General features: G+C 42.6%; 1 pseudogene; it reads right to left on the minus strand.

Moving 5' to 3' along the window:
* Positions 1-19,547, minus strand: part of LOC144783978 (choline transporter-like protein 2) — a 70,139-nt pseudogene that overhangs the window by 20,715 nt on the left and 29,877 nt on the right.

The raw sequence follows: 19,547 nt of genomic DNA on the forward strand, positions 1-19,547 counted from the left end.
TTTTAACCACGTATTAACCTTGTATTGTGTAAATTAATATGCACAACCTGTAGCAGTCGGCGGTGGGAGTAGCTGCCGGGCGGTGATGTGGTGAGGGGGAGGGGCAGGGTGGGGGCAGTAATCTATGGATTACGGAGGATTACAGGTAAGTAAACATATAAATATATAAAACAAATTTCATTGTGTGCACTGCATTGCATTTGGGGATGCAGTGCGCGCAACAAAATTAGTTTTTTTTTTCTGCATTACCATCTGGTATGATAACAAAGAGTACATGTCCCATTATAATGGTTTGTCAAAATGAGTTTTGACCTAATTGATACACCTAATTTCGGCCTCATTTTAGAAGCACCTTGGTTGACCACACATAACCCTAAGATTAATTGGACTTCATGAACAGTGACTTGAGATTCTTCTTATTGTCGAGCATCATGTTATCAAGAAGCTCCTGATGATTCCAGGACGGTTTTGCATTGTGCAAGTACTGTGAAACCTTCTCCTGTCATTCCATCTGAATACCAAGATTTTAAGGCTGTGTTTGATCCTTAAAAGCCTCCTCATTACCACCACATAGATCATATGATTGTCGCATAGATCTTATACCTGGGGCTCCTTTACCAAGTAGTAGAGTGTATGCTCTTTCAGAAGAGGAGACTAAATACTTAAGAACTTACTCAGATGAGTTGTTGGCATGTGGCTTTATAAGGCATTCAACATCCACTGTGTACTCGCCACTATTTTTCATTCGTAAACCCGATGGATCTTTACGCGGATGTATTTACTATCGCGGGTTAAACAAGGCAACCATTAAAAATAAGTATCCACTGCCCTTAATACCTGTTCTCCTTGACCAGCTACGTCATTCCACAATTTACACCAAGTTGGACCTAAGTGGGGCCTATCATTTGGTGAGAGTAAAAGAAAACAATGAATGGAAAACCGCTTTCAAAACTAAATTTGGCTTATTTGAGTACACTGTTATGCCTTTTGGTTTATGTAACGCCCCTGCGGCTTTTCAATATTTTATTAATGAAGTCCTACATGAGTTCCTTGATATCTGTGTAATTGTTTATATAGATGATATACTTATTATCTGTATTTTAAAACAAAAGAAGAGCATACACATCATGTAAGAGCCGTGTTAGCCACATTGCAAGAAAATCTCTTATTTGCAAAATTGGAAAAATGTATCTTTAACACAGACACAGTAGATTTTCTTGGATACTGTCTGTCCCCTCCAGGAAGTATGATGGAGCCAAAAAAGGTCAGCGCAATTGAGCAGTGGCAAGAACCCAAGTCTGTAAAAGAAATAGAAAAAATCTTGGGGTTTGCACATTTTTATAGGCGTTTTATACCTAGTTTTGCAGAAACTGCAGTACCTCTTACTAAATGATTACAAAAGGGACAAACATTTGTATGGACGGAACAGACAGCTCAGGCTTTTGCCAAATTGAAACAAAAATTGACCTCAGCCCCTCTATTAAAACATCCAGACCCCAATCTTCCTTTCTTTGTTGAAGCTGACGCTTCACAGGTGGCTGTAGGAGGTGTCCTCTCTCAAAGAGATACTCAAGATGGGCAATTGCATCCTGTAGCTTTTAATTCTAAAAAATGACTACCATCTGAGCAAAATTATACTGTAGCTGAGAGGGAGCTCTTAGCCATAAAACTAGCATTTACTGAATGGAGACACTATTTTATGGGAACAAAGTATCCAGTAACCATATTTAGTGATCATATAAATTAGCGATTTTTTTGTTCGGTGAAGGCACTTACACCTCGTCAGATGAGATGGTTAAACTTCTTTAGTGCATTTTATTTTGTGATCACTTATAGACCAGGAGCACAACAGCTACAGTCAGATATTTTATCCAGGTACGGTTATACAAATGAGTCTAAAAAAGATACAATTGATCCACTTATCATTCCTCCTCAAAAAATATTGGCCCTCATCTCTCAAAATGATTGTATGATGGCGGTTAAAACAGAACATCTCAAAATGAAATGCACAGGAATGGTTAAAAAATGTCCAGAATAATATCCAGGAGGGTTTATTTTATCATACATCTCCCCTGTACTTGCCAACAGTGGAATTACAGGAAAAAGTTATTTCATGGAATCAAAATTCAACCTTGGCAGGACATTCGGGTCACCAAAAAACTTTAGACTGTTGTAGACAACATTTTTGGTGGTCTTCAATGATGAAAGATATTGAAGAGTATGTTAATACTTGTCCGACTTGTGCTCGGGATAAATCTTTACATAAAGCACCAACTGTTTTTTTGCAACCATTATCTACTCTCCAAGTCCCTGGCATACTATTAGCATACTTTTAGTGTGGATTTTATTACTAATTTGCCTACAGCAAATAGATATACCACCATATTAGTAGTAATAGACTATTTATCAAAAATGGCACATTTCATACCATTATTAAAACTTCCCTCTGCATTAGAATTCACAAATATTTTTGTAAAAGAAGTAGTATGATTACATGGTTTGCCAACTAAAATTGTAACAGACAGGGGAAGTCAATTCACCTAAAAATTCTGGACAAATTTATGTAATACTCTGAACATGGAAATGGCTTTATCCCCAACTTTCCATCCAGAAACGGATGGCCAAACAGAAAGAGCTAATCAGACATTATTACAAACTTTGCAATGTTTAATGGCTGAATTTACAAGCGAGTGGGATAAAGTATTACCAGTTGTAGAATTTATTTATAATATCAATATGCATTCAGCCACACAATGTACACCATTTTATTTCTTAAATGGTTTTCATCCAAGATCATTGCCCATAACGGTAACCTCATCTCTAACACCAGGGGTTACTGAACGTCTCAATCAGTTACTAGATATTCAAGAAAAAGCAAATAAACATTTACATAAATATAGGAATGTAATGAAAAAACAGGCTGATAACCATAGAACGGCAACCCCAGATAACCAGATTGGAAAAATGTGTGGCTCTCCACAAAAAATCTGAAAATATTAGGACCTAAGAAATTACAAGCAAAGTATATTGGGCCATTCCTTATAACTAAGATTTTAAACCCATTAACTGTCACAGTAGATTTGCCTCCTGAATATCCTGTACACCCTACCTTTCATGTATCCTTGTTAAAACCTTATAATCCAGATACAAGATAATAACCCCCACATCCCTCCATACCTATTGATGGCCATTTAGAGTATGAAGTAAAGAAGATCTTAGATGTAAAAAGAATTCAGGGAAGTTATTTTATCTGATAGCATGGAAGGGCTATGACGCTGCAGAGAACTCTTGGGAACCAGCATCTTTTGTTCATGCACCTAGGTTAGTGAGACAATTTCATCTACAATATCCACGAAAACCTCGTCCGGTTGGACGGCCTTTGAGGGGAGCGACTGTTAGGGTTACTGTAAAAAATTATGCCCAACCTCCTCTGACTCATAAATGATAATGTTGGTCTCTGTGAATAGAGATGCCTTTTGTATTAACAAGTGCTTGTTCCTCTTGATTTATTGAATAGAATTGCATTTGTATTTGCCAGTGCTTGTTACCTTTGAGCTTATCAGGCTTTATTTTACACTGAACTACCAGGCCAACATTTAAGGAGCACTCAAGTGTTCAACAGAATTTGCATAAGCTGCACGTTGGAAGCACTCAAGCGTTAAAACTGAATTTACATAAGTTGCACGTTATCAGAAAGCCAGTTGAACAAAGACCGCGCAGGTACTTGGCAATCTCCCCTTCGCCTCGCCACCGTCCAGTTCTATTATAAAAGGCCTGACCGAGCATGCAAAGGCGCTTACGCTCATTTCTGCCTTCCTTACCTGAAGTCCGGGAGCCTTCCTTCGGCGCCTCTTCCTTCGTGACAGTTGTCATGGCAATGACAACGCGGACAACGCGCTGAATACCTTCCGGTCCGGCGGCCTTTCTCTTCCCCTTCACGTCGCGGAAATGTTTTTCTTTGGCTTCTTGAGTCCTCCAGAGATGGGGCTTCAACCTGCAACAAAAGTAAGGTTTTCAGATTACAAATAGAAACACGTGCTTACCATGCGTAAAGACAACAAGAAAGTTAACTTATGAACAATACAAATAATCCTTTTTTAAAGCAATGCGCATTGTGTTCTAATGTGAAATCGTTTTTTTTTAAGTTAAAAATCTAAAGGAGAAAGACTGCTATTTACAAACAATTGTGAATGGAAAAGAATAATTCAAGTTAAAGAAAAGTCTGTTATTTAAAGAGAAAGACTGTTATTTACTGTGAAGTGCAGAAAGAGTAAACTTCAGGACATCATTCAAGCTGCAAGAGAAAAACAGAATATTTGGATTAATAATTACTTCTTGACATAAGCAATGTATTAGTGAGTTTGCTTTTCTGTGCAAAATAATAGCTTTCCTGGATTCACATTTTTACCCTAGGTACATGGATGATTAATGTTTCGAGCAATGTCCTTATTTCTTTGCAGGGATTTATGTCATTTATAAAATCAAAACTGCATCTTGATAAAGGGTTAAGATTCTGGTGGAGACATAACCAATAGTGAAAGGTACATTGCTTACTTTGTGGTGCATAGATAGCATATGAGTGCAAAGGGATAATTACTAATGTTTTCTTTCTTTGTTATTTATTCTTTGTGATTAGAGACACAGTCGTTAGATGTCAGGATCTTCATAAGCAAGCAAAGAAGAATCTAGGAGTGCCTCTTTCTGTTTATTATGTTATCCCAATTCCCCCTTCCCTTGGGGCTTTAGTCTTGTTTTGCTGTATTTAATGTTCAGTCATTCAGGAGTAAATTCGTAAGGGCAGAAGAGAAAAGTCTCCTTGTCTCTCAAGTTGAACCACCTGGATTTTCAAGTGAGTGAAGGCTATAACATGCGCAGTAGCTAACAAGAAGGCTGCTTTGAAACTCACATGCTTGGCATCTGCTTTGCTGGAAACTAAAATAAGTTGCTTTACTAATGCTAATGCGAGGAAAGTATTAATAAGTAAATGTGGTTAGAATTGAGATAGGTGGTATACAGTGAAACCATTTATTCTTGAAAATAACATCTATTTTTCTGACTTTATTATCAGTGTGTCTTTAGGCCTCTCGGGTATGACAGAAGTAAGTAGAATGACTTGACTGAAATGTTCATCTGCGCATGCCTATTGAGAGTGAATCCGGAAGGATGACTACAAACTTGAATACAAGCCAAGGCCACTGAGTGTCCTGGCCTGGGAACCAAGTGGTGAAGAGTTCACCAGGATGGCAGAAACTGGGGAACCTATTATAAATGTTGCAAAAATAATGTGAATGTGGGGGGGGGGATAAAGTTTGAATATAGAATTAAGGCGATGGGTTTATTAACAAAGGGCTAACTGAAAAAAGTGATGTGTAAGCATGGTGTGATGATCACCACCCCTCGCCTGTCCAATCAGAGTTAGGAGTTTCATGATATCGAAACAATTTTATGAGGTACATGAATATTGTAGGGTATAATTGAGGTAGTTCTTAGTTAATTAGAGAGACTTTGATGCTGAATGCTGCAGAGACCAGGATGCTGTCGGAGTGACAAGAGATATTGAAGAAGAATCAAATTGCAGAACCATACATCTTAAGCTAATTAAGTTAGAAGAAGATTGTGGAAGAATCTCAAGAAGGAAGAGAGTGTCAGAGAGGGGTGCTACACAAGCGTCAGTGATAGAGAGATCATATCTGGTCCTGTCCTGACTCCTGTCCTGAAGCCTTTGGTCGCCAGATCTTCCCTTAGGGACACTTCCCAGCCCTTTGGCCAGGGGTTTGTTTTTCACACCATACTTGGTAATTATAATTATACGTCTGTCGTGTGCCTATGTCCTTTTCTTTCTATCATCTCCTTTTCATGCATTGTCATTGCGTAGTATAAATGAATACACATGATGTTCCTCAGAGTTTTGGCATCCTCCGAAAAAGTCGTGATCATACGAAATTTGCCCTCATTTTCTTCCTGCTTTTTCATTTTGGGTCTCAGGAGGTCTTTTCTAGATAAACCCTGTACCTTCTTTTTTGTGTTCTCGAGGAGTTCCTCTCCATAACCTCTAGCTTTGAATCTTGCAATGCTGTCCCTATGATCACGACTTTTTCGGAGGATGCCAAAACTCTGAGGAACATCATGAAGAAGAGTTGGAATGTTTTGAAAACAGACGTGATCATCGGAGATGATTTCAATTTTTTTTGGTTGGGGAGGCAATTTTGCAGACTTTGCAATGCTTGCATGGCCAGAATCCTTCCCTCTAAGGGTACAAAATGGAAGATATGCCAGCATTTAACATGTAAAAGTACACATGTAATCTATATGGTAGAATGCGCATGTCATAAAAGATACATTGGCAGCACTATCTTTTAGGTGAAAAAAAGAATTTTAGAACATGCACGAGCCACGACCCACAAAGATCGGACAAACGCTATCGCCATATGGAAAAACACCATGACAGCAATTGGGAGACTCTACGATACTGTGCCATTGAACAACTACCAGCATCTGAGAGAGGAGGAAATCGATTGAAGTTATTAAGACAAAAGGAATCGAAACACATCATAACTTTCAGGACTCTAGATCCCAGAGGACTGAATCAGAATGAAGAATTATATGTCCACCTGTATTTAATAACCTGTCAGAAAGAAGAACCTTTCATCAAAGGAAAACAGAAAAAACAGAAGCTCACCAGAGAGCTAGAATAGTAATCACTATTATTGGTGGGACATTACCATTCAACATGTGTTTGGATAAAAATACACTTGACTCCGATAAATGACTCACCAGAGAGAAGTCACTGTAATATAAAACTGCTCACTATAGAGTCTGGATTGGGACACAATTTTTGTTCTGCTTAATGAATTATTGCAATATTGCACTCTTAATTTGAGTTGTTTTCACAAACACTGAGCACTGACATTTTGCTGCGAACCAGCAATTGGTAAATTTCACTTATATTCATGAAACTACAAAGACCAGCATGCACAAGTCTGTACAGGAAGTGGCTGTGCACACAAAAAATAAAAGAAGGCGCTATGTCAGGGCACAACATTCCGTGATCAAGCCTTTTGATAAGGTGAAACGCGTTGGGCTTTGGCCAAAATAAAGCCTCTATAATTCTTTCACGCCTTAACCGCAGCGGTTTTTCCGCCGCGGTGCGGGCGTTCTAAAAGGTGGGTGGGGCTCCGTCGGCCATTGGCCGATGGCAGCACCAGCGAGGTAGTGCTGCCGTCGGCCAATGGCTGACGGCAGCACGGAACCGGTTAAAAAAGAACACGAATGAGTATGTTTTTATTTCCAATTGTGATATTGGACCCAGCTGAATATATATATATTCCCTCAATGTTGGCATGTTTCGGTTCCAATTCACAAAGGTGCTACAGGAGTACTACTTTGGGTACTCTAAAATGAAAGGCCCATATATATTTTAGGAAAATAGAAATAGTTCTATCTTAGCTGGTATTGCATAAAGATATTGAAAGGTTTATATTAATTAGTCCATTCTGGATGATTTCACTGTTTCAAATAGAATTCTGGGCTTAAAAGTGTAATGACAACACAATATTGACAATTATGAATTAAATGGGCTGGTATTGATCCCCAAAGAAAACTTCTAGAGGTGGTAACTAAATGCAAAGTTGAAATCGAGGAGTGTTTGAGCGACGGAGTTGTTGCCTGTAATATAATTGATGTATTTGTCAAAATGAATGTGATTATTGATGGGATTTTTACTAGGAAAACCTGTATGAAGAGGATTGAGAAAACAGGTTGGTTTGATGGGGATTGTATACAGGCTCTGCAAGCATTAAAACAAGCATTGAGTGTTAAACCTCGCAACAATGAGACTATAAAATCATTACGCTTAGCCTACAAGGTAGCCATTCTTAACAGGAAGAAAAGCCTTCAGGATGAGGCATAGTCTAATCTTAATTTTGCAGCAGAAACAAACAATGCCAAACTTTACTGGGAAATCATAAATAGCCCCTTTTTAAAGTCTGATAGCATACCTGAATTAACTTTATATGTTGAATGCAATGCTTGGATTGAGCATTTTACGAAAAACTTTAACCCAACTAGGAACATCTCAGAACTTTTAACCCCTTCGCTGCTAGGCCTTTTCCCCTCCTGTGCTGAGGCTTTTTTTGGCGTTTTGGAGTAGTGCGCGCTTAGGCCCTTGTAACTTTTTGACCACATAAGGTATCCACGCCAAATTTGCGTCCTTTTCTTCCAACATCATGTGGATTCTAAAGGCGCCCAGGGTTTGTGGATTCCCTTTGAGGGGTCCCAGAAATTAACCAAAATATAGTGATTTGTTTGTTTTTTTCAGAAAAATGGGAAAAACGGGCTGCGAATGAAAGCCTCTGGGTTTTTCCCTGAAAATGGTATCACAAAAGGGTTTGTGGGGCTGAAATCTCCATTTTCTCAGCTTTCAGGGAATGACAGTCTTTTGTCAGAGAACCGAAATTTTTCACTCAGTTTTGGCATGTTTCTGGGACATAGTCTATTTTTGCTATTTTTAGAGCTTTCCACCTCCTTCCAGTTAATGGTAGAAATGAGTTTGAAAGCAATAATGGATCCTGGAAGGCTTTACATTTTCGAAAAGTAGACAAAATTCTAAATTCAGAAAGGGGTCATTTGTCTAAATCCATGAAGGTTTCGTTATAGAAACTAACATTTATATTTTGGAATAATTGAAAATTTGTTGAAAAAAACAGCCTTTTGTCTCAACGTTTTCACCTATAACTTTTTCTAATTTTGACAGCTCTTGGAAAGCAATATACCGTTACATCCGTTATACCTTCCTGGTTGTGGGGATATATAGGACTTGTAGTTTCACCAAGAACCCGACGAACCCAGATCCAAAAACTGAGCAGCAACTTGCAATGGTATTTTTTCATTTACTGGGTATAGTGTACTTTGTCTTGGAAAATGTATACATGGAATAATCTGTATGAAAGACACCTATGTATTTATGAATTGGGTACAAATTATAGAGTTCAAAAACAGTATGTAATTGCACATTTTCAAAGTTGGGAATACTCATACTAGCGCATGAGAATTATTGGTCATTTTTCATAAAGATTTTTTTTTTACACAATGTCTTTCATTCAAAGGGAGAAATGCATGAAAGCTCAATTGGTAATAACAGTTGATTTACAAATCTTAATTACCCCCAGTGTCCCGATAAAAACGGTACCTCACTTGTGTGGGTCGGCCTTGTGCCTGCGACAGGAAACGGCGCAAAATGCAACATGGTCACACCTAAATTTTGCAGTTACAAATTGACCCTTTTTTGGCAAAGTGCCTACCTGTAGTTTTTGCACCCTAGCTCTGCCGGCACCTAGGGAAACCTAGCAAACCTATACATTTTTGAAAAGTAGACACCCAGAGGAATTCAGGATGGGATGACTCGACTGCCTACCACCAGGTTTTGTTACCCAGAATCCCTTGCAAAGCTAAGATTTTGACAAAAAAAACACATTTTCCTCACATTTCTGTGGTGGAAAGTTCTGGAATCTGCGTGGATCAACAAATTTCTACCCACCCAGTGTGCCCCCAGGTCTCCCGAAAAAAATGGTACCTCACTTGTGTGGGTCGGCCTTGTGCCTACGACAGGAAACGGCAGAAAATGCAACGTGGTCGCACCTCAATTTCCCAGTGAAATCTTAAGCTCTTTGGACAAAGAGACTACCTTTTGTTTTTGAGCCGTAGCTCAGCCAGCACCTAGGGAAACCTAGCAAACCTATACATTTTTGAAAACTAGACACCCATGGGAATTCAGGATGGGGTGACTCGTCTGCCTACCCCCAGGTTTTGTTACCCAGAATCCCTTGCAAACCTAAAAATGTGACAAAAAAACACATTTTCCTCACATTTCTGTGGTGGAAAGTTCTGGAATCTGAGTGGATCAACAAATTTCTACCCAGCCAGCGTGCCCCCAGGTCTCCTGAAAAAAATGGTACCTCACTTGCGTGGGTAGGCATAGTGGCAGCGACATGAAACAGCGCAAAACGCAGCATGGTCGCACCTCAATTTCCCAGTGAAATTTAGCACGTTTCGGACAAAAAGACTACCTTTTGTTTTTGCACTGTAGCTCTGCCAGCACCTAGGGAAACCTAGCAAACCTATACATTTTTGAAAACTAGACACCCAGGGCAATTCAGGATGGGGTGACTCATCTGCCTACCCCCAGGTTTTGTTACCCAGAATCCCTTGCAAACCTAAAAATTTGACAAAAAAACACATTTTCCTCACATTTCTGTGGTGGAAAGTTCTGGAATCTGCGTGGATCAACAAATTTCCACCCACCCAACGTGCCCCCAGGTCTCCCGATAAAAATGGTACCTCACTTGCGTGGGTAGGCATAGTAGCTGCGACATGAAGCAGCGCAAAACGCAGCATGGTCGCACCTCAATTTCCCAGTGAAATTTAGCACGTTTCGGACAAAAAGACTACCTTTTGTTTTTGCGCCGTAGCTCTGCCAGCACCTAGGGAAACCTAGCAAACCTATACATTTTTGAAAACTAGACACCCAGGGCAATTTAGGATGGGGTGACTGGTCTGCCTACCCCCAGGTTTTGTTACCCAGAATCCCTTGCAAACCTAAAAATTTGTCAAAAATACACATTTTCCTTACATTTCTGTGGTGGAAAGTTCTGGAATCTGCGTGGATCCACAAAATTCCACCCACCCAGCGTGCCCCCAGGTCTCCTGAAAAAAATGGTACCTCACTTGCGTGGATAGACATAGTGGCTGCAACAGGAAACGGTTCAAATCGTATGGTGGTGAATTTACATTACCTTATTGCAAAACTACCTTGATTTTGGGGGGGGGCATCTGAGTTTGTGGCCCGGGGCTCGGTGGTATTCTTTGGAAAGTAGCAAACCCAAACAGTTCTGAAAACTAGACACCCGGGGGAGTCCATGGAGGTATGGCATGCGTGGGTCCCCCAATGTTTTCTTACCAAGAACTCCTTACAAACCTTAAAATTAGGTAAAAATAGCACTTTTCCAAACTTTTTGGCATGGGATCGCCGTGCCGTCAAAAAAGTCGTACCACCCTGCGTTCCCCTTGTTCTCCCGAGTAATAGGATACCTCACTTGTGTGGGTGCCCCAAAGCAGAAAACCCCAAAAATGAATTTTGAAAAAAGTAGTTTTTAGTCATATTTAAGTTTTACAAATTAAGCCCCCCAGCCTGAGTCACATGCCTTTGGCCCACCCACACAAGTGAGGTATCATTTTACTCGGGAGAACAAGGGAAACGCTGGGTGGTAGGACATTTGTTCCGGCAGCGAGATCCCACCCAAAAAAGTACGGAAAAGTGGGTTTTTTGACCAAGATTTCAGGTTTGCAGGGGTTTCTGGGTAGGAAAACATTGGGGGACCCACGCATGCCATACCTCCCTGGACTCCCCCGGGTGTCTAGTTTTCAGAACTGTTTAGGTTTGGTAGTTTCCAAAGATGCCCGCCAAGCCCCGGGCCAAAAGCTCAGGTGACCCCCTCAAAAAATAAGATTATTTGGCTAAAGGTAATGTTTTGGTCGCCACAGTATGAATTAGGCCTTTTCCTAAAGCAGCCACTATGCCTACCCAGGCAAGTGAGGTACCATTTTTATCGGGAGACCTTGGGGAACGCTGGGTGGGAGGTAATTTGTGTGAGCCCAGTGATGCCACGCTTTCCCACACTAAAATGTGTGAAAAAACTGATTTTTTCCAAGCACAAAATGAGGTTTGCAAGGGATTCTGGGTAAAGGAACGTTGGAGGATCCACGCAAGCCATACCTCCTTGGAAGCCCCCGGGTGTCTACTTTTCAGAAATGTGTGGGTTTGGTAGGTTTCCTTAGATGGCTGTCTCGCACGGGGCTAAAAACCCAGGTAACCCCTCTTGCAAAAGCTGGTGAACTTAACATTTTCACCATTGTTCCTCAAAGACACACACATACAGGTTGGATTTGGCACGAGGGCGAGTGATGGTTCAGTACATAAAATTTTATTAACAAGATATTTCAAAAAAATGAAATGGTCTGTCAATAAATAAATGCATAAAAACCGAACCAGTGACTCGCAACTCGTGAGCTGTAAAGCCACGACAAGGCACCAACCGTTTTACAGGCCATTCACGCATCTTTCATACCTGATACAAACCAGACCATTGACAGCATCCGAATGGAAAAGCAACACATTACAACAATCACAATAAGGGACAAGGTACACCCTAATGCAGAAAGAGAAAAAAAACAACTATTACTGCACACCCATCTAATCCGCAAGCACACACACATACTGGTTGGATTTGGCACGAGGGTGAGTGATGATTCAGTACATACAATTGGATACACAAGTAATTTCATCAAAAATGAAATACACTGCGTATAATTGAAAGTATGATAAACTGAACCACTGACTCACAGCTCGTGAGCTGTAAAGCCACGTCAAGGCACCAACCTCTTTACAGGCCATTCATACACCTTTCGTACGCGTGACACATACAAAACATTCACACCGCCAGCCGGGGACCCATCACATTTCAACACTCACACCAGCAAACAGCGCCATTCAAGGGCCCATCACTTTCACACGCCCACATTTCTGACACTGCAACTACACAAAATGATGGACTGTGTGGAGTGTCACTCAACTAGCAGTGTGTGTAGTGACCAACAGAAAGTAACTACTCACACACCGCCTGCCGAGCGCCAGTCCACCCACACCACCATCCAAGCACCAGACCATGCACACTGCCAGCCAAACACCACTCAGCGCACACCGACAGCCAAGTACCACTCCACACACACCACCAGCCAAGCATCACTCCACGCACACCACCAGCCAAGCGCCACTTCACAAACACAACACCAGCCAAGCACCACTCCACACACACCGCCAGCCAAGCATCACTCCACGCACACCACCAGCCAAGCGCCACTCCACAAACACAACACCATCCAAGCACCACTCCACACACACCGCCAGCCAAGCATCACTCCACGCACACCACCAGCCAAGTGCCACTCCACAAACACAACACCATCCAAGCACCACTCCACACACACCGCCAGCCAAGCACCACTCCACACACACCGCCAGCCAAGCACCACTCCACTCACACCGCCAGCCAAGCACCTAACCATGCACTCCGCAAGCCAAGCAAAAATCCACGCACCCCCCCAGCATAACTCCAATCCATGCACTATGCCAGCCAAGCACCAGACCACGCACACCACCAGCCAAGCGCCAGTCCACGCACACCAAGAATCCTAGCACAATCCTGCACACACCACCATCGAAATTAGAATTTTTTAAAGAAATACCACAAATCAAATGTAGAAACCTACAAATCTGCTAACACAAATTCAAAAACTAAATGCTTTGCACTAATGCAAACCTTAAAGCAGACTAAAAAATATTACAGAAAACAGACCAGACAGTACACTTACAAGCTCAATGAAACTCCCAAAACTTCTTTTGTGTGTGGTACGATTTAAAACAAGCTGGCACACACAATCCAGGATTTGAAGGACAGTCAGGACAGTGCATACGAGACTCCCTCCGCACTTCTCTTCGCCAACAGACTCTACATCTTTTAGTGGGATTGTCTTTTGCAGTTGTGGGAGGAATGTATTCTGGAAAGTGGCGATCTTTCAGTCTAGCCACTTCCTCCACCACTCCAAATCTTGCCACACTTGCCTGTTCCACTAGTACAAGGCTGCCTATTATAGTCTCCTGAAACTTAACAAAAGGCATCTTTGACTCAGGACAAGATTTCTTGAAAACAACAAAAGCATTAAAGGATGCCAAGTGGAAAAGATGGATAGCCAACTTCTTGTACCAAACGTAAGCCTTTCGAAGAGCAGCATAAGGTTCCAACCTCTGATCTACTCTGTCAACACCACCCATGTGCCTATTATAGTCTAAAACGCACACAGGTTTACGCACTTCAGCAGTCTCACCCCGAACTGGCAGAGCTTCAGTGCTTTCGTCATGGATAGTAGTCAGCATGTAAACATCTCTCCTGTCTGAAAACTTCACAACTAGAAGCTTCCCACATCGCAATGCAGTAGACTGTCCCCGCACAAGCCTTTTGCAAACAAGTTCTATTGGGAAACCTTTCCGGTTACTGCGCATCGTGCCACATGCAACAGTGCCCACTTTGGCCAACTCCTTGAACAAACGCACACTAGTGTAGAAGTTATCTACATATAAATGGTGGCCTTTGTTAAATAATCGTCTACCTAGTTCCCACACAATTTTCTCAGTCACTCCAAAAGTGGACGGACAAGCAGAAGTGTTAATGCTGGAATCCTTACCGGTGTACACCCTGAAATTAGAAACATATCCAGTATCACTGTCACACAGCATATACAGTTTGATTCCATAGCGTGCCCTCTTACTAGGAATGTATTGCCTAAAAACCAAGCGGCCCTTGAACAATACCAAAGACTCGTCCACAGCTATTTCTTTTCCAGGTGCAAAGATCTCAGGAAAACGATCAACAAAGTGATCAAGGACAGGCCGAATCTTAAAAAGACGGTCACAATCAGGGTGATCGCGTGGCAACGCTAAATCATTATCAACAAAATGCATCATGCGAAGAAGAAGCATATATCGATCACGAGTCATAACTGCTGGAAATATAGATGTTGCCATCAAGGGACTAGTGGACCAATAAGAAGACATTGATGGCTTCCTTAGCAAGCCCATCAAAAAAGTGAATCCCAAAAACTTCTTCATCTCTTCAACATATGTGAGAGACCAATGGGTAGCTCTAGAATGGGGCTTAAGGCGGGCACTGTGGTCCCTCAAATACTGCTCTGCATACAAATTAGTTTGCTCCACAATCTCCTGCAAAAACTCATCGTCAAAAAACAACTGAAAAAATTGAATTGGCAAAAAATTGTCAGTATTCACTCTACACCCTGGAACACCAGTGAAGTCTGTCAATTCCGGCTGCACCATGCCAGGGGCAACCCAGACGTCATCACTAACATCAGGAGAAGAAGCCACCCTAGCCTGCAGGCCAGATGCCTCTTGCTGCACTACATCAACGGGAACACTAGCATCCCCAGATGCCTCTTGCATCACTACACCAACAGGAATACTAGCATCCCCAGATACATTTTGCATCTCTACACCAACAGGAGAACTCACATCCCCAGCTGCCTCTTGCATCTCAACATCAACAGAAGAACTTGCATCCCCAGATGCCACTTGCTGCTCAACAACAACAGAAAGACTAGCAGCACCAGATGCCTCACGCTGCTCTACAACAGGAAGACTAGCAGCACCAGATAACCTTTGGCGCACCACAGCAATGTGAAACCTTTTGGGCGCAGCCTTTACCACACTTGCCTCTTCCTGACGAGAAAAAAAGGGAAACCTTGAGGACCTAGGCTGCCGCTCACATGGCTCTTGCCTCTCTACCGGCACATCAATGTCCCTCTCTACCACAGGCACTTCATCAGCACTAGAAGAAGAATCATCATCCGATGATACCATGCGAAGAGAAAACTCACTGCCTGAATCTTCTGCACCTACCTCATGCTCCGAATCGGAGTCAGTGTCTGGACCATGGTCAGAGGAAGACTCAAAAAGCAAACTAACAACCTGCCTAGCAGTCATCCTGCGAGCAGCCATTATCCTTACAAAGCAAGAAGACTACACACACAAGTGAACAACAACCTACACTGTGCAAAATAAGAAGTAAACAAGGTAGAGTCTCCACACAAAAATCAATACACTCAAAAACAATTCAAATCTAACCAAATATAAGAACACTCACCAGCACCTACTCTGCTGAAACACAGCAAAAAGAAAGGAAATCCCACTGGAAAGAAAAAAAAAGTATAGATTAGACAAAGTACACATCAAGCGGCAATACATAAAAAAAGTTAACAATCAAGAAACACAAAGCCACACAAACAGCAATAACTTCACTTTTCATAAAAACACATTCATCTAGGAAAAGTAGTACAAAAAACATTTACTTACCAAGCACATGCAACTACACAAGCTGCAAAACCAGCATTAACTGAACCACAACCTACACCAATACAAACAGCAAAAGCCTGGATCAAAAACAAAGAAGAAAAAAAATAAATTAATACTACATTTCACAAACAACATAACAAATGAATAAACAACACACAAATTTACCCCCAAAATCACATCCACACAGATGGGCCATCAAAAAGGGCAAAACGGACAAAAGTACGGGTTGATTTGCCCACCGGGGGGGGCCAGAAAATCTAAATTTAAAATCCGACCCACCTGGAAGCGACCCTTGCCCAATGGGTCACTTCCTACAATCTAAAATAAGATCCCTGGTGCTAGTGGGGGCATTTCCACCGCACAATCGCAATGCTGTTCGCGACCGTGAGGCAGAAATGCCCTGCAAAGAGACATCAGAAGAGAGGAAATTCACTTACCTCTCCCCTGATGCCTCTTTGCAGCCCCAAACCCCCCCAAATATCTCAAAACCAACCTAACACCTCCAGGCGCAGGAAGCAAATGGCTTCCCGACCGCCTGGGAATCCCTGAAGATGTTGGCGCGTGCTGTGCACGCTGACGTCATCAGGGATTCTCATGGGGAGGGGGACAACAGAATTACTGTGGTTAACTGTGATGCTGGACAGAGGCACTTGCATCCTTGATTTTCACAAGCGCAATCCAAAAACAATCCCTATGACCAGGAGCTTCTTTCTCCCCATCTGCTGCTCTCATCAGTCTCTGACCATTTATACACATAAGAGGCATGTGAACTCACACAGAAGATCCCCGTTTGGCAACGCCCACCAACTAGCGGTGTGCACCATCTTTCCTAAATTTACCCACTATGATGGACAGCTCACTCAAGGGACCTGTGCACACATTGGTGCGATGGCATAGTAACACACACGGTCACTGGAGACAAAGCAAGCGCTCGAGTTGCAGCACAAATTCAGGAAAACAATCATCAGCCCAAAAACATTTGTGACCTTCCCACTATGATGGACAGCTCACACAAGGGACCCCTGCGCACATCTGTGCAATTGCATAGTAACGCACACATGGACACTGGAGACAAAGATGGCGCTCGAATTGCAGCACAAATTCAGGAAAACAATCATCAGCCCAAAAACATTTGTGAGCTTCCCACTATGATGGACAGCTCACTCAAGGGACCTGTGCACACATCGGTGCGATGGCATAGTAACACACATGGTCACTGGAGACAAAGCAAGCGCTCGAGTTGCAGCACAAATCAGGAAAACATTCATCAGCCCAAAAACATTTGTGACCTTCCCACTATGATGGACAGCTCACACAAGGGACCCCTGCGCACATCTGTGCAATTGCATAGTAACGCACACATGGACACTGGAGACAAAGATGGCGCTCGAGTTGCAGCACAAATTCAGGAAAACAATCATCAGCCCAAAAACATTTGTGAGCTTCCCACTATGATGGACAGCTCACTCAAGGGACCCCTGCGCACATCGGTGCAATGGCATAATAACACACACAAAGGTCACTAGAGACAAAGCAGGTGATCGAGTTGCAGCACAAATTCAGGAAAACATTCATCAGCCCAAAAACATTTGTGGCCTTTCCACTATGATGGACAGCTCACACAAGGGACCCCTGCGCCCATCTGTGCGATTGCATAGAAACGCACACATGGTCACTGGAGACAAAGATGGCGCTCGAGATGCAGCACAAATTTAGGAAAACAATCATCAGCCCAAAAACATTTGTGAGCTTCCCACTATGATGGACAGCTCACTCAAGGGACCCCTTCGCACATCGCTGCGATGGCATAGTAACACACACATGGTCACTGGAGACAAAGCATGTGTTCGAATTGCAGCACAAATAAAAATAAAATAAAAAAAAACAGCCCAAAAACACTAGTGAGCTTTGCCTAGGCAGGACAGGTGTGTTTTTTAGCCACTTCAGATAAACACAAAGTAATAGAAATGAAGGACAGAGGCACTTGCATCCTTGATAAATATTAGCACAATAATACTATTTTCAAAATGTCCCCCATAAGCATTTTATTTTGAAAAATCGACCATTCCTCAACATAGGAGGCACACAAAGACATCCAAATTAATGATCCCCCAAAAAGGGGAGCGACCCTTCCCCAAGGGGCCGCTCCCCGAACAACGAAAATGGCAACAAAAAAAAAAAAATTAAATCCCTACCATTCCAGCTGCACGATCGCAGCAGGAATGCTCTAAAGTTGCATCGAGGGAAAGGAAAGGCCTTTCCTTCCCCTCGATGTACGTTTCAGCAAATTCCCCCCTGCCCCAGCCGCAAAACAAACCTCTTTGCAATCCGACGCGCAGGAAGCAAATGGCTTCCCTGCGCGTCGGTAAACAAAAGGAACCTCCAGTGACGTCAGCGCGCCTCGCGCGCTGACGTCATTGATGACGCGGGCGGGGAGGGCGGGGGGAGGCAGGGGAAGGTCTTCCCCTGCCATCCCGGCAGAAAAGCAGAAAATCGGGCAGACTCGGGGGGAGCGCTGGCGCTTCCCCCGAGGGTGGGGCTCCTGACGAGCTGGGCTCGTCATCAGCGTGCGAGCGCCCTGCTCCATGACGAGCCCAGCTCGTCATCAGCCCCGAAGGGGTTAACACTTGAAATTTCCACCTGGTCTCCATTACCTCTGTTGATTAACCTAGAAGAGGTATATGATGGTTTAACCGACAGTAAAGGTGGTAAAGCTTCTGGACCGGATGGAGTTCCCATAGACCTTTATAAAACCGAAATGGATCTATGGGCACCCATCCTAACCAGGGTTTTTAACACGGCAGCAGAGGGAAAAATCCCACTAACCTGGGGCCAATCGATAATTATACCTCTCTTTAAAAAAGGATCCAAATCTGAGGCGAGCAATTACCGACCTATCTCCTTGTTGGACGCTTCCATCAAGGTGATGAGCAGACTTTTGCTAAGGAGATTGGAAACCTGGGCCGAAGAACAGGATATTTTAACTAAGGTACAATACGGTTTCAGGAAGGGCCTAGGAACCTTAGAGCAATGCGCCAACCTAGACCTCTTGATAAATAAATATATTGTCGCAAAGGAGGGGAATTTATTCCTCTGCTTTGCGGACTTGAGCAGCGCCTTCGACCTCGTGGACCATGCCATATTAATGAGGATCCTATTGGACTTAGGCGCCCCCAAGGAAATAGTACACTTCTTGGGGAGGCTCTATGAAATGTTGTCTTGTAAAGTTCGATACGGCCCATCCGGAGAATGTACCCCTTTTTTTAAAGTTACCAGAGGCATACGCCAGGGATGTGTTTTGGCTCCTTTATTATTTTCATTGTTTATTAATCAAATAGACTCAACTCTAGGCCAAATTTCAGCTGATGCCCGCGCATCGATGGTAAGGTGGTACCAATTCTATTATATGCGGATGACGCTGTTTTAATATCTCGTACAAAAATCGGACTACAGCGCCTCATAGATAACTTTGTCGTATTTATCTAGGGCAGGAAACTAAAGATTAATAAAAGCAAGACTGTTGCCATGTCCTGTGGCAAAAAAACAACTCAACAAGCACTTTTTTATTGAC

Source organism: Lissotriton helveticus, chromosome 10, assembly GCF_964261635.1.
Source record: "Lissotriton helveticus chromosome 10, aLisHel1.1, whole genome shotgun sequence".
In the NCBI taxonomy this organism is placed as follows: Eukaryota; Metazoa; Chordata; class Amphibia; order Caudata; family Salamandridae; genus Lissotriton; species Lissotriton helveticus.